Source organism: Eufriesea mexicana, unplaced genomic scaffold (genome assembly GCF_001483705.2).
Source record: "Eufriesea mexicana isolate 0111107269 unplaced genomic scaffold, ASM148370v2 scaffold14846, whole genome shotgun sequence".
Classification (NCBI taxonomy): domain Eukaryota; kingdom Metazoa; phylum Arthropoda; class Insecta; order Hymenoptera; family Apidae; genus Eufriesea; species Eufriesea mexicana.
The window spans coordinates 803,881-827,728 of NW_016922283.1; positions in this window are offsets into that span (position 1 = coordinate 803,881).

Consider the following 23,848-nt stretch of genomic DNA (forward strand, 5'->3'; position numbering starts at 1 on the left):
CATGCAATGGCTAATGTACTCCGTAGGTGGCTATACATAATATTGTACTCTTGATTGTTACTTCCTCCAGAAATATCTCAACCACCCATTTGTCAATGCATAATACCTATAGAACTTACATGAAGAGCGAATAAATTAACGCAATTGTTACAGTACTATGTGGGCGACAATACTCAGTACTCCTGCAAGAGTTGTCTATACCTCCAGCGATAAATGACCTATCCGTCGGTCTTTGTGGAGCTGCTCTAGAATTTAGGGGTCAGTGAATTGATCAATCTTATTACTACCAAGCAACGTCAATTGCTGAAACCAGCACCCTATTTTTAATTGCTAATATCTCCAGCGATAATTGGTCAACCCGTCGATGATGCTTGGATTCCCGTAGAACATACATGATCAGTGAATGGATTAATGCAATGGTTATGGTACAGGGTAGACGTCAAAAGTCTGTAATGTACTTTTGACCGTTAATATCTATGGGGATAACTGATCCATCCATTGATAATTGTTGAATGGCTGTGGAATTTGCATGATAACTGCAGAAATTCGTCCAATGGCTATAACACTGCGTATATTGCTTCACTTGGTACTGCATTATCTATTGCTGATGTTTCAAGCGAAAATTGGTATATCCATTGGTCAATGAAGGATTACTTTAGAAGTGACAGGATCGGTGAATATATTAATTCATTGCATTGGAAGCTGCGTAGGTGGCTATAATCTGTATTGTTAATTACCAATGTCTCTAGAGATGATTTATCCATCCATAGATAATTCTTGAAGTACTATGGGATTAGAATGATAACTGAATAGATTAATACAATGGCTACGATGCTGCGCTAATGGCGATGCTCTGTGCTTAATTGCCAATTCTAATATCACTAGCGATAATTAATCTATCTATTGATCAATATAGAATTGCTATCGAATTAACATGATCACCGAATACATTAACGCATTTTCGATAGTAATACTTGGACGGCTATTTTTCCCTGAAAATGCGACACTCAGTACTGTATCGTCAACTGTTAATATCTTCTTCGATAATTGATCTAGCAGTTTATCAATATAGAAGTTCTATGGCAGTCAAATGATCAGAGAGTAGATTATTCCAATGGCCGTATTACTGTGCAGGTGGCTATACGCAGCTCGGTATTGTTCATTGCTGACGTCTCTAGCAATCACTTATCTATCCTATGATCATTCTAGAATGGCTATAGAATTAACCTTATCAGTGAGTTCATTAATAAAATGGCTATAGTGCTCCGTGGATACATATCCTCAGCAATGAAATGTTCAGTGCTAAAATCTCTAGCGACAATAGACCTATCCAAAAATCCATCAGTCACTGATGTAGAACATAGATGGTAAGTGTGTATATTAAACAGATGGATATAGTACTGTGTAGATGACCATTCCCTGTACTGTGGTGTTAATGCTAATATCACCAGCGACAATTGATCTATCATGTTTTTAAGCTAATGTCATCAGTGAATAAATTGTTCTAATGGCTATAGTGCTCTGCTGAGGGTTATACTTATTGGTGCATTTTCAATGGGCAGTATGTCGAGAAATCATTGATATGCACACCGATAACTCTAGAATTGCTATGGAATAAGGATCATAACTGCATAGAATGATACAAGGGCTTTAGTGCTTTGTAGCCGGCTCCACACATGATCATTCTAGAACTGCTATCGAACTTAAACGCTCAGTGAAGAGATAAATACAATTACTATGGTACAGTGAAGATGACTGTACTCAGCACCGTGTTAACAATTGTCAATTTTTCTGGCGATATTTGATCTATCTGATGGTCCTTCTGGAATTGTTATGGTATGCAGATGATCAGTGAATAGGACAATTGAGTAGCAGTAGTACTGCATTTAAGGCTGTGCACATTATAGCATTGTTTATCGATGGCGTCCCTTGCGATAATTGATCTATCCACTTGTCATTCTAAAATTACTGTCAAATGTATGTGTTCTGTGAGCAGATTAATCAGATGACACTTACAGTGCGTAGACGGCTATACACAGTACGGTTTTGTGGACTGTCTATTTCTCTATAAATAATTGATCCAAACATTGATCATTGTAGAACAGCTATAGAAATAGGATTTTCTGCGAAATGATTAATGCAATTGCAATGGCACTGAGAAAAGTTCTATACTCACTATCGTATTGTCACTTGATAATTTCTCTAGCGATATTTGAAATACCCTCTGGTCATTCTATAGTAGCTACGGAAACTGCATGATCAGTTAGACCGTTCCAATGGCTACAGGAACGTGTAGATGGCTATACTGTGTAACGTATTGCTAATTGTTAACTTCCCTAGCTATGATTCATCTAGTAATTGATCGTTCAATCATTTATTATAGAATTCAGATGCACATTGAATAGATTACTCAAATGGCAATAGTGCAGTACAGGTGGCTATACCCATCATTTTATCTTTAACTGTCAATATCTCTAGCGAGAATTAATCCAACCTGTGGCCATTCTTGGATTGCTATAGAATTTAGATGGTCTGTGTGTAGGTTAGTAAAATGGCTATATAATTCTGTAGGCAGATACACGCACGTCTGTTTTCCAAATTGTTCATATCTCTGTCGATAATTGGTTTGCCCCTTCGTCGGTCTATCGGCGTCATTGAATTTGGATGACCAGTAAATAGATTGTACCCATGCAAATAATACCGCATGGATGGCTATTGCTGGTACTGCACATTCAATTCCAGATACCTCCAGCAATAACTGATATATCCTTTGATTCCCGTACTGGAATTGCTATAGCATTCAATCACCAGAGGATAAGTTAATCGAGCGGCAATGATGCTATTCCCTTGTATTTAGCGCGTATGTATACCCTGCTACGCTCTGCTGCAATTTGGTGCACCCTGCAACGCTCCGCTCTGGATAGGTTTGGGAAGGAAGATTCTATGACGTTTGGTCAGATTAGGATAAGCCACGAGTCAGCATTATTCGCTGCGATGCGGTGGTGTTTGTCGCTTTGCCATGCACTGCTCCATTCTGCTGCGAAACGTTTCGCAAGGATATGCCCTACTGCGGTAAGGTTAGTTTGTGCAACGCCGGGTAATGTTAGGATACGAATCTGTGCTATGCGCTGCCGCCAGTGGTATTCGGCAGTTTAATATGCTGTGTTACGATCTGCTGTCCTTGACTGCATTGTGCTGTGCTCAACTATGTATAGGATAGGGTAGGATAACTTGGGTTAGGAATACGTGCTTTTCAGAAGTATTCTCCGGCATTTGGCGCATTACAGTACTCTCCTGCTACCTGCTCCGTTTAACTGCGTCCTGCTGATACCAGCTGCAGTTTGGTTAGGGAAAGTAGTGTACCAATGGTAAGGGTATGTCAGGCTTGGACCGGTTAAGTTAGAATAGGATCCGAATCTGCATTTCTCGCTGCTCATTGGTGGATTCTGCGCTTCGCGGTGATCTGCTGATCTCCGATACGCTTTTCTGCTCTATGCGTTGCTGTGCTATGGTTGGGATAGATTAGATTATGATAGGTTGTGTTGCGTTGGGAGCCTGTTCTATACTCTGCAATTCGTTGGTATTCGGCGTATTATGGTACTCCATTGCGCTCCTCTTTGGTTCGCTCCGTTTAGGTCAAGTTAGAGATGGCTAGGCGAAGAACCTGTGTTATTAGCTGATATCCCGTGGTGTCCTACGCTTTACTGGGGTCTTTTGGACCCTGCCACGCCCTGCTGTGGTCTGCTGTGCTTGCATGTGCTTTGATGCGGTGGTGTTTATATTCGCAGCACTCCTGTCCAAAACTATTCTAATCGGTGTTATTCGGTGATATTCTACGCTATGTTGTGCCCTGCTACGATCTGTAGTGCTTTCATGTGCTCAGCTTTGCTCCACTCTGTTTAAGATAGGTGTGGATGGAGTTGCAAGGTTTGGTTAGATTTGGGTGTCTTGGTTGTGGTTAGGTAACGAAAGGTTAGGAATCAGTTATACTCGACGCACTTCGGTGGTATCATTGACCGAACTGTGCCCTGCTGCACTCTATGTCTCTAGCGCTGCCGTTTGTAGCCATGCTGCTCGATGCAGTGCTAATCTATTTTAATTGATACTATTCGGCGCTACACCGTATACAGCTGTCCTTAGATGTGCATCCCTGTAATCAGCTGCGCTTTCCTGCGCTCTGCTGTGACCTGCTGTGGTTAGTATCGGTTACTTTATTTAAGGAACTTGTGCTATTCACAGCTGTTCATTGGTATTCGTAGCTTACTGGGCTCTGCTGTGTTATAATTTTACATGGTGCGCCCTCCTGCGATAAGGTGCACACAGCCGTGCTCTGTTCTGTTTGCGGTTTTATCCAATGCGGTGCCAGACACTGGAGTTCTGTGCTGTGGAAACGGTGCTGCTCGGAGTGGTGCTGTCCTGAGCAGTGTGTGCTGTGCTGTGCTATGCGGTGTTATTCGGCGCCATTTATTCCTCTGCATTGCTGTGCTACGTCCTGTAACGCGCTGCTTTGGTTGTAGAAATATAAAACTTCATGCATAGATAGTCGATGATCCCTACTTCCATCCAAATACGCTATCTAATCAAAATGAAGTTTGTGGACTGCGAAAAGAATAACAGTGGCTAAAAATTCAATGGCTCATTCCGAAGAAGTATAAAACCCAGCACAATACACTTCCCTCTACCTTCCTTCTATATGAATAGGCTTCTTAGCGCGTAATTCCAGCTCTGGCATTGCAAATATCGTTTTCGGGTGAGCTTTTGGCTTCTGCTATTTCGCGCAATAGGAAATGAGATATGGAAATCGGAAGTGTAGAATTTTATACCATAATTCATTGAGGAATGTACGATACTTAATCCAAAGTACCTTCAAAGTGTTGACGGCGACTCGTTTAATGCGGAGAGCAAGGGAAATTGCATTAAAGTTATTTTTTTATGCGTGGGTAGCGAAATTAGTGTAATTGTATAAAGAAAAAGCAGAGATGCAGTTAACAAAAGGAGCACATAGCTTCAATCACGGTATTACAAGTTACTATAATCGTGATTAGCCAGGAATATAGCTAATGAAAGTAGTGTTTCGTATGATAATTGGTCATATACATAGCATTAACCAATTGGCGGACTTCGATCATCTTTGTAATCAAATTAATTAATTAATTGATTAAACTAATTCCAAAATTTCCGAGTATGCACTTCGTCCCATATGTAAACAGTGCTCGTATTTTTGAAGCAGCATATGTGTGGTACACTTCAAAGTAAGTCATATGTCTTCTATTTTCCCGTGGTTTGGAAACATGACGTGGTTAGTCTGTTGGATAAGGCGACCCCATTAATTTAGAACATATTCTTACTATTATTACGTATTGCTTATATAACCCTTCCATAAAGGCTGAAGCCCTACAGACCCTCAAACAAATCGCTAACTTCATCCCTCCATTCAAGCTCAACCCTTTCCACTCAACTACAGCTTAGGAAGTGCACTTTTCTCCCTTGCACTTGATTCTGGGGAAAAATAATCCGCAATCCTCATGCCTGATAATCCAAATGAAAATAGCGGAGAAAAGAGCGAATGGTCGATGAGACAGACGGCGCAGACATACTTTTCTCTCCATCCGAGCACCTTCCCTTTAGCCTCGCCTTCTACCATCCACTTTCCTCGTCCCATTCCCTAAAACCGCTCGTCAATCCGTTATGCGTTTTTCCTAGAGACTTGATTATGTCTCTTTTGACGTCACAATATCCACAAACCCTCTGTACAGTCAACTAATTAGTACTTAATGGATACGTTTTGAACTACATTCTCCATTGCCATCGTGACGCAGACACCGAGAAACTAGGTCGGATTCGGAGAACTGGAAGGCATGTGAAATCTATATGACATTCAGGTCTTGTACTCGTCGCAACGAATGCCTTTGTTCCGGGCTGTGGTTGTTGGAACATGGGGGGAACCAGTCTTGGCTTGGGACAGACGTTATCGCACAGTACGCGACGAAATAACTGCACGGCCTGCAGGTCTCTATGCTCCATATATCGATATTCATTCTACGCACATGTCACATACGTATTCGCGTAGTTCCTTGAGTCCTTAGAACCGAAAGCGAACATTAATTACCATCTAGTATTCCTTCTACTAATTCTTCCGGTTTATGTGAGGAATCGCGGCAACGCAATAGTGCATGGCGAAGGTGTCAAAAAAGGACAGGGAGAGGAGAATATGATTTTCAAGAGCCTGTCTTAAAATCTTCTACAATTCAATGTGGAGAATACGAATCTAGGAGCAAATAATGTTTGCCATGTCACGGTTACGAAATAAATAAGTAAAAGCAATTGGTTTTTGCATGTTTATTTTTAACCTTGCATAATATTCTGAGATAGTAACGGTTTCTTCAGAGTTTCTGTCTACTGCTTTGTGAGACGCTAACGTTCCCCCTGCAATCAAACTTCTTTATGATCATGGATAATTTCTTTTTACCGAGACCGCTCTGAAGTTATTCGAAAGGCACTGAAAATTGCGGAGTGGACTATCATCTCCTCGCATATTGTAGTTATTGCTGTGTTATTTCATGATGAACATCGACATCTTTTGTGTCTAAAATGGAAGTTTATCTGTAGATGAAGAGCGCAAGTGATATTCAATTATAGTTATCATTACTTTCATTCCATATAAGTCCCCTATGAATAATTTCGTCGCGTGTTTTTGACTGTTAGAGATAATTACATGTAGATAAATTACTGAATTAAGACAAATTTTGATATGTATATTCCCGCATAAGTGGTATTTAATTTTACCTCTATTTATATGTGCAGAGATGTCAGAAATAAGTGGATTTGTAAATTTGAAATAAAAATACTTTCGTGAAGTCAAAGGATTCAGTTAATACCTTGGAATGATACTTCTCGATATTATTAACTGTATAAGTTGACATAGGCTACAGTTGATATGTTTGTGAGAGTGAAGTGGACAACTTTGGTCAGACTTGTATAATATAGTATGTAGACATGTATGAGATATTGAGGAATCTGTAGTTCCATTATGTAAAATTGAACGTAAGGAGGTGGTAGTATTTTAAAATTCGTAGGCTACGGTGCCTTCTTGTTTTTTAATTACAACAAAATATTCCAGTAATATCGAAATTAATTCGGAGGTGATAATGTGGATTCAATCTAAACTCTAAATATCGGTGAAATTCTACTCACGGATAGTATTATTGAGTGCTTTAGTATACAATAAGTGCACTTCTCTTCCCCTTTAATCTGTTTTCAATAATTTGTGAGTATTGCATTTATCCTTAGTTCAACGTACCTGTCTCTTTGACCTGGCTCGTGATCGACTGATTTCACAACATATTCAGCAGCAACAAAATTTAAGCAGCAAACTTTCCTTCCAAATATACAGAAGTAAAGAATAAAAGAGAAATGTCTTTACTGCAATGAATTTCATAAACAACCACAAATCTGCCATAAAAGGTCGCCCACGATCACGTGCATTCAAATTCAACCACGAAATTTTTAAAACGGCATAAGCTCGAAGAACAAGCCCCTGACACACGAATTACTCCAGGTAATAGAATGGAAAATAATTCTAGGATGTTGAAACGGTCGCGGTACACAAATTCGTGCAATGAAGCTTTGGCCATAGTATTCGTGGCGGGGTGGACGAAATAAAAGTTATGCACCGTCGATCGATGTGGAGGATGTTAAACAGATGCTAATGACGCATTAACGACACCCGTAACGTAATATGGGCCCAGCTGGATCAGCGATTGCGCTCATTCCTACAATTCCCCTATGTATGTATGCGTGTGTGTGACATTTTTCATCTTTCTGTAATACCGTCCATTTCCGTTAGGCAGCCCGTTCTCTACCTCCATTTTTCCCTTTGGAACCACATGGCCAAGGCTGGTAAACGTGAAGAAGGTTCACCAGAAAGAATCACGACAATCGATGTGCACATGCATACTCGTGAAAGGATCGAATGTTTGTTCCGCATTGTTTTGCAAGGGTTTTATAGTACGAAGGCGTTAATTCGAATTTGGTAACAAAGCGAGTGTAAGTGATACTGGTAAATATGAAAATGCGAAAGATTGTATTTGTCGCCATTTTGAGTAACCATTTAAGTGGATATTTTGAAAATATTTTTTAGGAAGGGATATTCGATATAATACTGGAATTAGTATAGTATAAATAGTTCCGATTATATTATGCATTGCAAGGAAGGAAGCATGGTAAAGTTAGTGTAGTGAGTGTAGCACATACACACGAACGTATAATTCAGAATGATATTCTGGCAGCAGGAGGAATGAAATGAGAAGTGACGTGAATATTGTAATAATGCTTATTATGTTTCCAAAATCCTTCATCACGCGCTTTCTACGTAATATGAGTTAACGCAGCCGAACGTTAATAATATGACACTACGTTTAACATTTCGTAAATCTTTGTTACACTGGGGTAATTGCTGGGTCACTGATCTCCGAAGTTAAAGCGCTCTACATGCTTGGAAATTAAATTTACTTCGAGCGATTTGGTTTTAAATGAATTGATTAGCATGGTTTGTAGTAATTGAAAGTAGTATCCTCCGCGATTCATATCCTTCATAGCATTAGTCAATAGACTGCTATCTTGTGAAGATAACGCTAGCGTCTGCTCTTAAAGGTAGATAATTTCTTTTCGTAGGAAGGCGGGAAACAAGTGCTATGTTACAAATAAACAATCGCATAAATTAATACAAATTATACGTGTTGAAAGTAAAATTGTTAGTCGCTTTCATGCTGGTATAGCTGATTAAACATCTCTTAACAATATTCCAAAAGATTTCAAAATATATGAGTCTCAAACGTGCGTTAAACGTTATAATTCTTCTTCTAACTAGTGGCACAGAAGCAAAGGGTTTAGATTGGAAATAATGAATTACTCTGGTTAGAAGTGAAATTAAATTGATTCTAAAATTGATTAAGCGCAACCTTGCTAATTCCTATGATGTGAGAATTCACTCCAAACTTAAATAGAGGCAGGTTTGGCTACAAATATGGGGCAATCGTTCACATGATCATGCCCAACACGTGCAAATCACTTTTTCTTTGCAGACAGCAATACACCTCTCGTGTATGTGCAGATAGCGTGTAAAACGTTCGAGCGAGCATTGCATTGAATCAATAACGTATTCGATATACAATTCTTGCCAGAATTCGGTTAGAGCATGCCATCAAACTCGCATAAATATACTCAAAGAAACGAATTCAGAGTATCGTATTATTAAATGCCCTGTACGTAACTATTTTGAAAGAAATAATAACTTTAAAGCATAAAAAGTGCAATAGATGGCGAATTCGATGTATTTCATACAATAATCATATCATCAGTGAATGTCAACATTTCTCTAAAGAATTTCAGCACAACCTTGACCGAACGTTAACCAGAAATTTCAAATTAATTGACTAAGGTGTACGTCAAAGTTCTAAACAATTTTGTACCAAAAATTACCAACAAATTCTTCGCGAAATTCAGCAATATTACAAGCATGTCCTTATCAAGTACCGCCACTGAAGTCACCGAACGTCTCGTTAAAATCATAGGCATCCGAAAGGAAATAGCTGCTTTGAGAAAATCCTCCGTTACTCAGAGATCTTGCAAATTCTGTCTGGGCCCTGTCTAATTACTATCGTCGATGGTCCACACTGTGGAAAGCTTTAGACGTAGGTCGGTCCGGAAGCACGTCGATCAAGCCACCTCTGACACTTCCGGCTACGAAAATTCGGCGTGGTAAAAGATAGCACGGAGCAGGAGAGGGGAAAATGAAAGGGTGGGAGAGGAGCCAGGGAGTGTCCGCTGCGCGGCGGGAGGGAAAGCCTTATACATACCGGCGAACTTCTGCGTATTTTGGCCAACAACGTGTCCCTCGTAAGTAACGGCGCACTCGGTCAGGGGTTACGCTTCATCCACGTTCCATGCATTATAAGAAACGTCCCGAGTAGGCGCGTCATATGTCGGTGAACTCCAGCCCAACTAGGGCCGAATTATCGATCGATCTTATATGGCGGAAGTTGTCGCGATCCTAAATACAGCGGCGGGGTTTTTGAAAGGGCGGAAATGTGTAATTTTGGAAGAAGAGTTTGAAGATGGAGCGGAGATCCCTTAGGTCCCTGAGGAATTTAGGGAGAGCCATGATATCGAGCACTGTGGAAGTTGAGAATTGTATGAAGCTTGATATGGCATGTGGAGTGGTTAGGAATACACCTATTATGTAAGCCTGAGTAACTATAGCAAGCAAATGATGGACGTAATTCTGTCACACTGTTTAGAGTGCATGCTTGCTGAAGATGAGGAGTATTTATTTTGTAATCAAGGATCTTGGACACCTCTTTCTCACCAAACATATATTCTCCTTTGTTCCACGTTCGTGGTGGAGTGCATTTTCGCAACCCTCTGCTTCCTCACACTCTCACTGCTGTGTTCCCAGCTTTACTTCCCATGTTCCGTTTATCCTCGAACCTCCAACGGAAGTCGTTGCAAGTTACCAACCACTTGTATGGAAATTGGCGATAATTAAAAGGTAGGTAACGATTCATCAAATATCCGAAGGATAATTTGGATGAGAATACGAGAAAGGTATGTGTTAGTCTTGTAGGTAGATTGAAGGATGACATGGATATGGAGTTTCTACGTTTGCTTAGGAACTTGAGATTGTTAACTGATTAAAGTGCATTGTTATCATTAGACCCATCAACCTGCAAAGAGTACCTAATTATCATACACACTATTGATGGCAATTAACCATTACAACTCCACGATTTCTTGGACAAAGAAGGATAGGAATTCAATGTTTTTCCGTAACAACGATGAGGATAATTTTCGGAGCAGGAATAAGAATATCGAGCTTCAAAATTTCATCAAATGGCGACTGAAGTGCGCCTCTCATGTGCAAATGGTTAAATCGGTATAATGATATTAAAAGGGCATACATAATTATGATCACGATCGAATAAAAATCGATATTAGTGCACGGAGTGGACAGTGGTAATATAGATTGGTAACGGCAACATAAATATGTGAGAGTGACAAAAATGTTAAGAATTATTTCTCGGTTTACTGCAACTCTCAGCACAGTACTGCAATATTACGACCCTGCTCGTCTTCGACTCTTAACTTTACAACTCAATTAGACGAAAATTACTTACGACCTCAACTAAAGATTGACATGACCATATATGGTCATACTAATGGACCGAAACGTTACGCACGGGTTACCCGACATACCTGGGCCTTGTACATCCGACGCTCGTGCTCCCGGTAACCGTTGTAAAGCTACGCGTACATGACGGAAAATGTGCGACACTATGTTTATTTTGCCATAAGCAACTGCTTACTCTCGGTAATTGCGAAGACATTTTATCTAAAGCAAGTCATTTTGTCCCCTTTGGTAGTTCAATTGTTAATATGTGTATTACTATTCTTGTCATTGGTGAATTACTTATGGAGTCTGTAGAACACTCGAGTAATTGTTTTTGATGAAATATTCCAAGTAATTAATTTATAAATATACATTCTTGGAAATGATCTATCTTGTCAGATTCAGCGAAGAGTTAAGTAAAATTTCATGATCTATATTCGGTAATTAGTTAAGGAACATGAATTGAAAGCAGAGATTTCTTTGCCGCGATTTACAGATTTCGACAAGTGCCGAGAATGGTGTTAAATTTGGTGCTAGCTGACAACTTCGAAAATATGAATCGAAGATATTAAGCGGAATTTTAAAATCCGTTTAATACGTTCACTGTAGATGTTTCTAATTCGGAAAGCCCTAGGAAGCACGTAGATTTTCCACGGTTGTATGGCGAAAACTATGACGTATAATGTACGTTTGCGTAAAGGTATGATGAATATTTGTGCCGCTGAAAGTCTACGCTTATCAACCTTCGCAGGTTAGAGAGTAAAAGTGGGTGACTATGTTATACGTAACATATTCTAACATACATACAGGATTATTCACATAGAAATGCTGCAATTAAATTCGGTAAAAGTTAAAACCGACTACAAAGAACAAAATCTAGGTACGAGAAATGGAATTGAAATTCGTTGGTCGTGATCCCCTGTTTTAACATAGGGTTTGACATGCGAACTCCAACCTTTGCAAGAATCGGCAATTCGTGTGATTATTGCTTTATCCGGCCTAAAGCGATTGCCGTAAACGGAGTGAAAGTGTCTTGGAAAGCGCTCTCGTCTATTGACACATGGCAGAGCAATACTGACTTAAATTGCAGCCTGACTCGTCTCTTTGGGGTAATCGGAATTACGTCGTTCCCGAGAAACGCCGAGGGTTGCATTACTCACAAATCAGTATGATTAAGTGTTACGGAAATTTGCTTAATGTAACCTACTTCGCCAGTCGTCGCGGAAACGCGGATTTTATCTCGTTCATGCCCACCACTTCATTGCTGCAAGTACGGTATCGCGTAGACTAGAAGTTCCGAAGGTATAGCTAATATTAGGTTTGTAATTAATGTATGTGGCTGAAAATTCAATACTGTTTATAATTAATCGACCACTTGGTTCGATTAATGTAATTAATAATATTATTAATGGCTCTAATAATAATTTAAGACCTGGGTGCCTTCACGCATAATAAGCTAAACTATTACTATGCATCAAAAGTGTCCGTCCCATTATTTATAAGCTCCTTTTAGAACTCAAGCTTATAAGTATCCTCGTAGTTCACTGTCAACCTACCATGAAATGCATACTATATCGTTCTACGACTCCTAGTTACAGCAATGCCTTCTAGTGCTGACGTCCTGTCGATAAAAAGATAGGTGTGAAATGTATGCAAAATCCAATCTCTTAACTTATATTTCATTAGAATATACTCTGATCGCTTTATATCTTCGAAGCTCAAAAATAACATTGTAAATATCCAATAGATAGCAAATGTCGTAAACTTTGTACGCAGCCTTTAGCTTGGCATCGCCTTCCTAAAACTGCTCTTTGGGAAGCGATACCAATTACAAGGACTCACAACGTGAAGGTGGCTATGCATCGTGCCCCGACATGCTCCCTAGTGGCGGAGCCTGCTGGTGACATCTGTTTCAAAGGTATCTAATGTAACTTGGAGCGAAAGAATTGAAAGTGAAGCTACTGACACTTTATTATATTACGTGTCTTACAAAAAGGGTTCCGGATCGTTATACTAAAATTTATACTCTACTGACGCAACGAACGTATGCTACACTTCAAGAGATTCTAATATTTCTATATTCCCAATAATTTGGTGTGTCAGATATGAAAAACGCGTGCAGAGACAGACCATGTTGTAATCGTGACGGGCCTGAACGTGTTCGCCATTATACAGAATACTAACTAGCATACGGAGCGTACCACTGAGTACAAGACGCTCCTGGTATAACATCACGACCGGGACTAGAATACCAGAGCCATGGCCGACCTTGCTATAACTTAGGCGTGAACCAAGGTAGTCCCCGAACCAATGAAACTCCCGGAGTCGCAACGAGGATCCAGTGAGGCCTTGCAGCCAGGCAGACATTATCTGACATTGCGCCAAGCGGTAGAACTTAATCGCCGTATGTGGCATGACCGTAGACACATGCCGGTCCAACTACACGCCTATACCCAATCAGCGTATGACCAGGGCTGCTGCAACCTTGCATTCACTCCAGAGGTAGCAGTGACCCGAAGGCCATACTGACATCCGATGCATGAAGAGTTTAGAAGTGGTTTGTATGAGCGTCGGAGACGTGTCGTGGCGATAACTTATGTTGCATGGAATTCTCGTGTACACGGAAGTACGTCGCGTAGTCTAGTTTGTACTTAAATACGGTCGTGATTATCGGGTGAACAACTATGTTCTATTTAGTAAACGAGAGGGATAACAGGGAAGGAATATGGAATGAATGTATTCCCTCCAAGTTACGTAGCTAACTATTGTATAAACAACACGCACGTGAGTCTGGGCCTAGTAATCTATCTTAAAGACATTTATAACGACTTAGATATAAACGCATGCATCTCTCGTCGTCCAGCAATTTCTTCTTCCTTGTAGCTAGTTGTGTCTCAACGCACGCATGCCTCGTCGTCCAAAGAAGTCTACCAGATTAAATCTTGAGAAACCTGAAAGATTAAAGGGGAATATATTAGCTTAAATATAAACCCAAAAGGAAACGGATTTATTACACGAGTGGAAATGGATGCGAGGCGAATAGAAACCGTAAACGTTAACGGAATGGAAGGAGTAATCCATCGATGGGACAGAAACTGCCCATCAATGAAATGAAACCGAATTCGAGATAACAAACCAACGATGAAGGAATTTGGAAATAGAGACATGTAGATTCTGAAATAAAACAAGGATGGGGGTGATGTATAAATATAGCGGACAATGGCTATCGGCAAGTCCGAAGATCTAGGCAATGTCCACCATACATCTCCTCCTCAGCACCACCTCACCCCGATGCCACCACCAACCACTCCGGCGACGACATCCTCGAAATCTCAGAAGCTACTTTGAGAACGTCAAAACGACAAATGTTCTTGAGTTTAAATCAGCGAATTCAGATAATCAACATGTAAAGTAAATATGTAGATTGTTCCTCGGAGAGAACTGACTGGAAATGGGAACGATGAGACATATTAAAGGGAACAACGAGATGTCTGAATCGAAATGAGGATATGACATTGAAAAAAGTCTGAATGATTATTTATTTACCAAAGCCAGCTTGCCCTAGCCTGAGCCGCGGGAATGTCGCCGAGGTCCCACTGGTGAAGTCCCAGAAGTGTCTAGTCCTGACCCCTCTTCCGAGCTCCGTCCGGCAAGCACCTGAGAAGACGCGCGGTGCCCCTTTTATATGACCCGTTATCGGTTTCCGAAATCGGCTGAGGATTATCGAATTTTGTCGATTTCGTTAATAGTTACGTTTTCTACATAATAGTCGACACTTTCTAATCCTTTTCTATTTCTATTGGAAGTGTATGATTCGGGTTACTTGTTGTTAAGAATATCAATTAGATGTTAACAATAAATTCAATAGCTTATACAAAATTGATAATACCGTTTGCGGCTTTTCTAAATTAACCGTTTGAGTGCCACGGGTCATTATTGTTTCCCAATCGATATTTGCCAAGCGGCGCGATAGCGCTTGTCATATTCCGTGTCCAAAAATGCCGAGGGCCCGATAGCGCTTCTCATATTCCGCGTTCACCAACTGAGCGCGCTGATTGTCAGCTTCGCAGCTCAGAGCGCTGGCACTTTTGGACACAAAATAGAAGAAGCGCGATCGCGCCGCTTAGCACACAAACGGTTAAGGAATCCTCTTTTACACATCGTTATGTTAAGTTAACCGTATTACTTTTTATATGTATGTTTTACAGTTTGAGATATATATTTTTACCATTCTATCAATACTGATCATCATACTAATATTGCTTCTGGGTGGCTTCCTCTTCAGAGGAATGTACAGAATACTATACTGTGAAGCAAATTCGTACCATATAATAAACTTTTTACAAAAGTCCAAGAATATTCCTATGAATTATGCTCGGAGAGTTATTTCTAAACAGTGATAGCTATTTATAATTATTCAGAAGCAAAAATAATTTTAATTAGAGACACTGATTAACTCGGGTTACTCTGTTATAACTTTCAAGGCATGAATGAATCTCCTATCGTTCTTACTGCTTATTCTTGTATAAACGCACTTTCTTTTTAAATCTGGGGGTGCTAGAGCAACTTAGATTACGCATTCGTCTTTGACAAAGTAAACTCTAAAGGAATTACAAAACTGATTATCACAGACTTAAAAAGAACTTGGTATTTATTGGACAATGTTACCTAGAACTATCTTTTCCCTTATCAAATTCAGTTAATCAGTGATACGAGAAATTTATAATTAAGTACTGTTAGTTACCTTCGTTCTATTCATTTTTGTCGAAAATTCATGCTCCGAGCAATTTGTGATTAACAGTAAACTTAACAATTCATATACTCCTTGACCGCAAATTTATTTGTCTGTTTAATAATTAAGTTGAAAATTTTGTTTTCCTATAGTTGGCTTATGATAGTGGTAGTTCAGTACCTTTAATATCATTTTAGTTTTTTCACAGATATTCTTATTTGGAAGTACCGAAGTATTTAATGGCAAGAAATTTTGGACCCGATGACAAGTTTACCATTTGCACCTTTAAAATACATATACAATCACACCAACGTTTCGAAATAGTCATCTATTCCGTTCATAGCACGCTCCATATTTCATTCGATTAATATTAGTTATCTTATTTACACAATCAATATATAATTTATTTAAATTTATGTTTCACATACACTTAAACATAGCCAAACGTACAACTATCATCTTCCTGTTTCACTTCAAACTTATACCACGATGATTTCCAATTTAACATAGCCTCTCATCGTAGACACCGCTCATCACACACAATACTGCTCCCTCGGTGTTCTCCTTTAGAAAATCTCGTCTCCCCTCGTTTTCCCAAAAATATTTGCGGAAAATTTCTCATCCATTGCTCTCAGATATGCTCTTCCAATATACACTGTGCATACTCAGATGATGCTACATCGTTTATTCAGCCACTATTTCGTATTTTATCCTCGTAATTTAACCCGCCTACCGTCTACATAGCCAATGACGTCGAAGTAATACACGAGAAAGGGGATCGATTCCTCTTGCGCAGGTATAATCGAGGCAGTATGGCGGTATGACCTATCCGCAACGAGATCAGGAAATGCGAAGGAGAAACTTATCGTAGGTGGTCAATCGTGGGAGTCTGATAAGCCTTATCCTATTCCAGTTGGAACAGAACTTCTTCGAACGACGTTGCTCCTGCGGTTTCAATTGCTTGTCAGAAACACGCACGCTGGAGTCCTGGACTTAATCCCTGATTCGAACGTGTACGTCGAGCATCGTACGTGGAACCTGTTTTCGACTATGGTAAATCTAATACGAGTCGAATGGGACTCGAAAACTCTGCACTACACTGGAGTCGCTATAAAGGGATAAATAATCAGCAGTTAGTTACTCGGTTTTCTTCCTTCAGAAGATATAGGCTGAGAGATCTTCTGCCTATAGTTTCCGTTCCTTCCTCATACAAAATTGTATGCCTCGGATAGCGTATCACTATGATATCAGCTCATCATGGTGAACCATAGAAAAATTTTCCTGGTGCAAAGTATTCATAAAATTGGATTTGATTATGGTATTAATGAAGCAGTTGGCACGCTTTTAGGAAATATGCGAATAAGAAGTCGTAGATTGTACGATACGCAAGGTGTTGTAAAAATTGACGTGAAATTAAGGTATGCAGGCACTATGGCATGAAGAGTCATGCGGAGGGAAGTGAATTGATTTGAATAATTAAAAGGCTTGTACACGGTAGAATCCAATAAAATGAATTTTAGAAAGAGCTAAAGTCCAATTTGAAAAATGCGCGTGCAATTTGGGTAAATGTGCACCATAATATTGATGTAGGATACAGAAACAGTGTTTCATAAGAATTGAAATGTCGGAAATATGTTGTTTCAAAGACGTGAGTGTAAATGGGGCTAAAATTAATCTCGATATTTTACATTTGTCTAGATAGATCCTATTAGGTCCATCATAGATCCATCACTCATACAAAGTCTTAACCATATTTTTAAAAAGAAATATTTACTCGCTTCCAACCATTTCCCTATTGTTTTCCCTTCCATACGTTGTATTGACATAACGATATAAGTGTCTTTAATGCTACGATATTACTTGAAATTACTCTTCACAACCAACTCTCACGAACAATCTCTCAGCCCTTTGCACAGCGCTTTCACTACTAGACCAACATCGTTCGTCTGCAGTTTCTTATCTGCTTCCATCTTCAGTTACGATTTAAAATGGAGACACTGAATAAGTCAGCACTTCAAGGAGACCCGAAAACATCTTTAATTCCTCTTTTCGAAACAAAGTTTTTGTTTCCAAAATATCTTTCAATGCAGAAATCTGATCGGATTCGCTATAGACCGAATAACTGAAAATATTTTTAAAATGCAGAAGGTCATTTGTTATTGCTGTTATTGCAACTGACAAGATTCAACTTTATCTTATTCCCGCTATTCCAAGAAAATTTTTCGCTGTTTCGTTCTGAGTCTAATTCTGCACTCACAATGTATCTGCCCAAGTACTGCCATAAAGTAAACTGGATCTAATCGATTCGCCGATAGAATCCCCTAAGGAGATTTATGATTAGGTTACAGTAAATGAAGGGCAATAATGCATATAGAGATTTCGACCTTCTAGCAACACACTGCACCGAGGAAACTGTACAAAACTAACTTATTCAATGTTGAGCGAAGGATGGTAAACGTATATGCATCGAGGGGTGTCATCAAGGTGTTTTCTGATCGCAGTGGTCGATTCTTCGTGGGCAGGTGGAACGAGAATGTGGAATAAAATATATAATAAAAAGCGCTTTTATCCCTTTCTGCGTTTTCGAATGCCAAACGTTTAAAACGTCGTGCATTCGAAGGCAAGTACATACACGCTCTGTGGATTCCCTATTGTGTTTCGGTTATATAGATATTCGACAGTTAAACGTTGAGTATTAGTACTAAATATTTAGAAACTGTTTGTCTTACTAACAACTTGATGGAAATGGTTGGGACTCTTATATTGATGTAACTGTGCCTCGCGCTTTTTCATTTTCGTTAGACATTCTTGGTTAAGTGTGCTTCAACAGTGGATTCGAGACGTAAAATTGATATGCATTGGTTTGTGCTAGTGTCACTCGTTTAATATTGGTGCATCAGGACTGCAACGCATGCCTGAATAAAGTATACACATTAAAGGAAGCAATAAAATAAAGATACGTAAGTATAGATAATCCTTCTCTTACCTTAATTTCATGTATCAGGAATAATTTTGTTGTCAAAGGTGTATTTTTTAAATAATTATGGGTATACGAAATCAGGAATTCGTTATTATAACGGGTTTGGCAGCTCTGACGTTAAGTTTTATTTTACGTAATACTAATTAAGGATATAGAATTTATATAAGGATGTAATACAAATGTATGGTAAGCTTTGTATTGAGGTACAGATGATTTCGTATCTCGAAAACTCTTTATTCTAACATTACTTGGAAGTGTCAACCATTCTAAGGGATCTGTTAGGTTCAAAAATATCAGTCACTTAAGAACAGATAGCATATCTGTGATGTTCTTATAGAAGCCATTGATGTTACAATTTCAATGTAAATATCCATTACTTGACTTCCCTGTTTCGTATTTTTGTACTTTCTGCCAGTAACATCTTGTTAGATTAAATGCTTTTTGTGATTCAATAGATATGAAGGTATCACGGGAAAAGAAATGTCCAGAAATAGCCATTCTCCTTGATTTTCTGAATTTGATGCACCTTATTCGTGAAAAGAGAATATTCTAATATCTGAAAGTAATATATTTAGTATTCTAATATTCTAATGTTTCGTTATAGTCTTATGCTGTTGTAGGTAAAGATAAAAATAAATAAAGGTAGAGTCAACTTGTTAGGTTCGAAGGTACATGTTTGTAAAGAATAGAATTGTAAACCAGTTAGATTGATTGAAATTGCTCCTATGTTACAATTTCCTATGCATTTAATAAGGCAAAGGCACATATCGAATTTCTGAATTAAATGAAAATGCGTATAATTAATACGCAATATGTTAAATCATAGATCTTCCTTCCTGCAAAGAATGGCTCATGGTATTCTCCTCCTCTCCTTATTTATAATGGTAATAACATTTTCTGCTGTGATTAATATCCAGTATGAAATGGTATCGTCACATTTGGAATCTAACTTTTTCACAGTACGAGATATTTGATAGAAATGCAACAGTGGTATAAACCACGCTTATATGCAATATGTTGATTCCCTGGTTATTGTAGTTCATTACAGTCAATTTTCGTCCTTGAATCCTTAATATATATATCAGTAGGTTGATACACTATTGGCAGTCGATTAAATCTAATTCATAGAGTTATTGGTAAACGTTGGTAAAGATGCGAAGCAGAGACTGCAGATATAGTAATGGCAAAATTGGCCTACTTTGAATGTAACAAAAATGTTCAATAAAACAAGTATCTGAATTTTTGTTCCTTTAGTATTGACAGTAAGCAACGAGATATGCCAAACGTAATGCGATTTCATTTAATTAATTAATAATACATTTAATAATAACAGACGATAATAATAAAATTTCTCTGGAAGGAATATGAATTCTTTAATTTCAGTTAGCAAACAATTCCATTAAAAATTCTTTATTAAATAAGAAACTGGAGAAGTAGGAATAATAAGGAACAGAATGAAATATCAACTTTCATAATGAAATTCTGTTATATTTTCTGCAGTAGCATTTATGCATAACGCAATATTTGTTGAGATAATTAATTGTGATTCTGTTGAGGTGATTCTGAGGTTAGTGAAAAATGAATCCTGCCCCAAAATGAACACGTGAAGCTTTATTTCTGAAACAACGGGTTAATAATGTTGTGTTTCGAAACTTTTGTTTCAATATAACCTAATTGGTTACCCTGGTTATTAATCTAGGCACTGGCACTTACTGGCGAGGTTAATTAAAAGCCTTTACGTTACATCCATATTTTCACTGGAAAGATTGCCCCACTTTTAACTTCCAAATATAAACTTCAAGCCTGCGTCCTATATTATGTGATTATAAATATACTTCCCTGAAACTTTTTATTAATTATATGCCTGATGTGTGAGAATAATATTAATCAGGATTAGTGATTAAATTTTCAATGGTGCAATTAAATCGGTGGTCACCCGTACATCATTCTTTATGGTAATTCAATTTTCCTTTCAACCATCTTTCTAAATTTCGTATTTACATAAATAAAATTGAAATGAGAAAGAAAATAGATTATGACTTAAAAATAACATGCATATTAATATTACTGATAATATAAGCAGCAATTTAGGAGGATCCACTAATATTTATTTACTCTATTTATTCATTCCTTTCCTTTCTTATTTTTTAGATACCAATTGTCATTTCTTATTACACGATCTCCAAATGACCAGATTTCCAAGTTTAATTTCCCAAATATCTATCTCCATGTCGTATGTGTCAATGGTTAATTATCCCCTATAAATTCAACTTACAATGTTCAAAGCAGAGGTCCTCCATAGTGATCACTATATTTCCACATTTGCGCACTGTGTGGTAGAAAGGGGTGTAGATCTTTCAGCGAAAGTAGAATATGAGTTGCAATTCTACGTCTGTTTCATTGAAAAAATAACAAAATGTATACCTTCAATGTACACTATTCTTCAACGTGATTACATTCCCCTTGGTTTATGTTTTACACGTTACACGGATCCCCTTCCCTCTCGCTTCGCGCGCAATTCTTGTTATCTCGAATATTTTAGCTCACTTTGTACCAGAAAAATATGAAAACACTCGAAGAACCTGTAATTCGTGTTCCGGTAAAAAACATTGTTAAAAACCAGCGTATAAATTTTATTCTAATTCCCACTCTTCTGTTTCGATCCTTCCACATCAGAGTAATACCCGTTCCAAAGTTTTGAATTTACACACTACGAATAAAATTTTAGTGCGAGGTTAAATTGTCAGTATTACAAAATGTAGAACGTAATGAATACCAATAATAGATAGTTTAGCTTTGCTTGAACAGATAGCAGTATCTTAAATGCTAAATAAGCTAAGAAAACAAATTTTAATAAAATATAAACAATTAAGTTACACTTAAATGAATAAGTTATTAAAGGGAACATATCGTCAATCGAATAAGGGAAACTTGCGACATAAATAAGCGGAAATGAATCGATAGGAGAATAGGTGTTACTAATGTATTTTATTTATCCTGCATAGGAAACGCGATGAATAATAAACGGTACGCAGGAGTATCTTCGGCGTGAAATTTATAATGCAAAACACACGCTGATTTTTCGTCTCACGTTATTCGGCGTGATGTGTCGTCGAAGAAGCTTCGATCCCCATCAATGTTAAATGACTTGGCAAACGTTCCGCTTACAGAGAATATGCACTGACTTTCAGCAATTCCCTAACTACATCACTTCACGCGTCTCTGTTTCCTTTTCACCAACTCCTTATGCAATGTCATAGCGAAAAATCCTCCTGAACGAACTGATAAGGTTTCTTGACTTTAATTAAAATTATTACGTTTTATTTTAAAGATTGGGCTTTAAAAAGAGTATAGATTAAGGAATATTACGATGTATTGATGCATAGCTACAGGAATTTCTGTTCCTCTTGTAAAGTCTAGAAGTTTCGTCTTGAATCTAAGAATAATTGGACTCCTTTATTGCAGGGCAGAAATAGTTATTTCTGAATTTTTTAAAATTAATTTTTGGAAATGGGTGGAAAGAGGTGAATAGTATATTACTGTGTAGAGCAGGAGTAGATATTTTGCAAAATTAGACATGAAATGCACAAGTTTCACGCATATGCTTTGAGCAAGGAACAGAGAAGTATTGTGCAATTACATTCATTAGTCTATTTCCGTTATGGAACTGAACTACGAATTAGAAACGTATCTTCAAAGTAAAGGTTAGCACTAACTACGACAACTAATTAATGGTGAATTTGTTCAAAAATTTGGCATACAAAGGAACTAATATCTTCAATCTCTTCCCACAATGGACTTGTCTTCGTTAGGTACCTATGGATATCATACGTAGCAGCATTCTATATCGTTAACGTCGAATTATGACGGATTATACACCGGTCGTTCAGAACAGTAATTTCGAAACTATCAAGATTACTTCAAAACTCCTTTTCCACCACTCAGTATTCCATTTCTACAAATCTGTTCTAAACACGTCGATTATCCTAGATTCTCAATTTCTTCGAATAAATAGACGATCCTTTCTCCGATTCGTTGCGATATTCCTCATCATAGATTTTGTACAATGACGAATTTTAAGTTAGTTACATATAGCATGGAAATGTCAGTATTAAAAGGCTAATTCAACATTTGTCCCGAAAGAAATGAATTTCTTTTCTGCACCTGACATTCTACACCCGCTTCTCGATTATAAATTTATTGATTATCCTCGTTCCTCAATTTTTGTCTCATGAAAGGACAGTATTCCCTAACCTTATACGTTGACTAATGACGAATCATGAGTCTATCATATCTAGGACAGAGTAGGATATCATTTCGGAAAGAAACCACCAATCGGCGATTGCCAACAAACATAACTCATTAAACAATCAATATCTTCTAGAAGCAAATGGAAGAGATATTTTGGGTAACAAAATTAAATTCTGTGTACCCTGTGGCGATGTGAAACGTAGGTCAGGAAAGGCATAAAAGCATGGCCCACGGTGTCAATAACAGGGTCCTTAGAAATCAATTGTCACCGGAACGAGCACGAGTCGCTTGGTGTTCGAAAGTGTGTAAAATTAGAGTGCGCCTTTGTGCGTTTCCGCTTCGTTATCTTGGTGTTCTTTCCTTCGTTAAAATTGTTTTACGAATTTTGGGACTGTGTTATTCTGTAATTGGTGTATTGTCCATTTTTGGCTTCTCAACTCTAGCTCTCGCTCTCCTACAGTGTAGTATCTTAGTAATTCAGTAATTTTAACATTAAGAATACTAATTCCGAATATTGTAAGAATGTACTGAGTGAATATACTGCAATGTTGATCATATTATACCAATAGAAGGAAATGCGGGATATTAAGTATCATGAAATTTTTAATTAAAGGCTTGTGAACAGACACTTAGTCCGTTGTAGGTTTAGCATTAAATGGAAATATTTTTCATTCGTGTAGATATAAGGAATGGAAGGAAAAAAACTTTTCTTTTATTT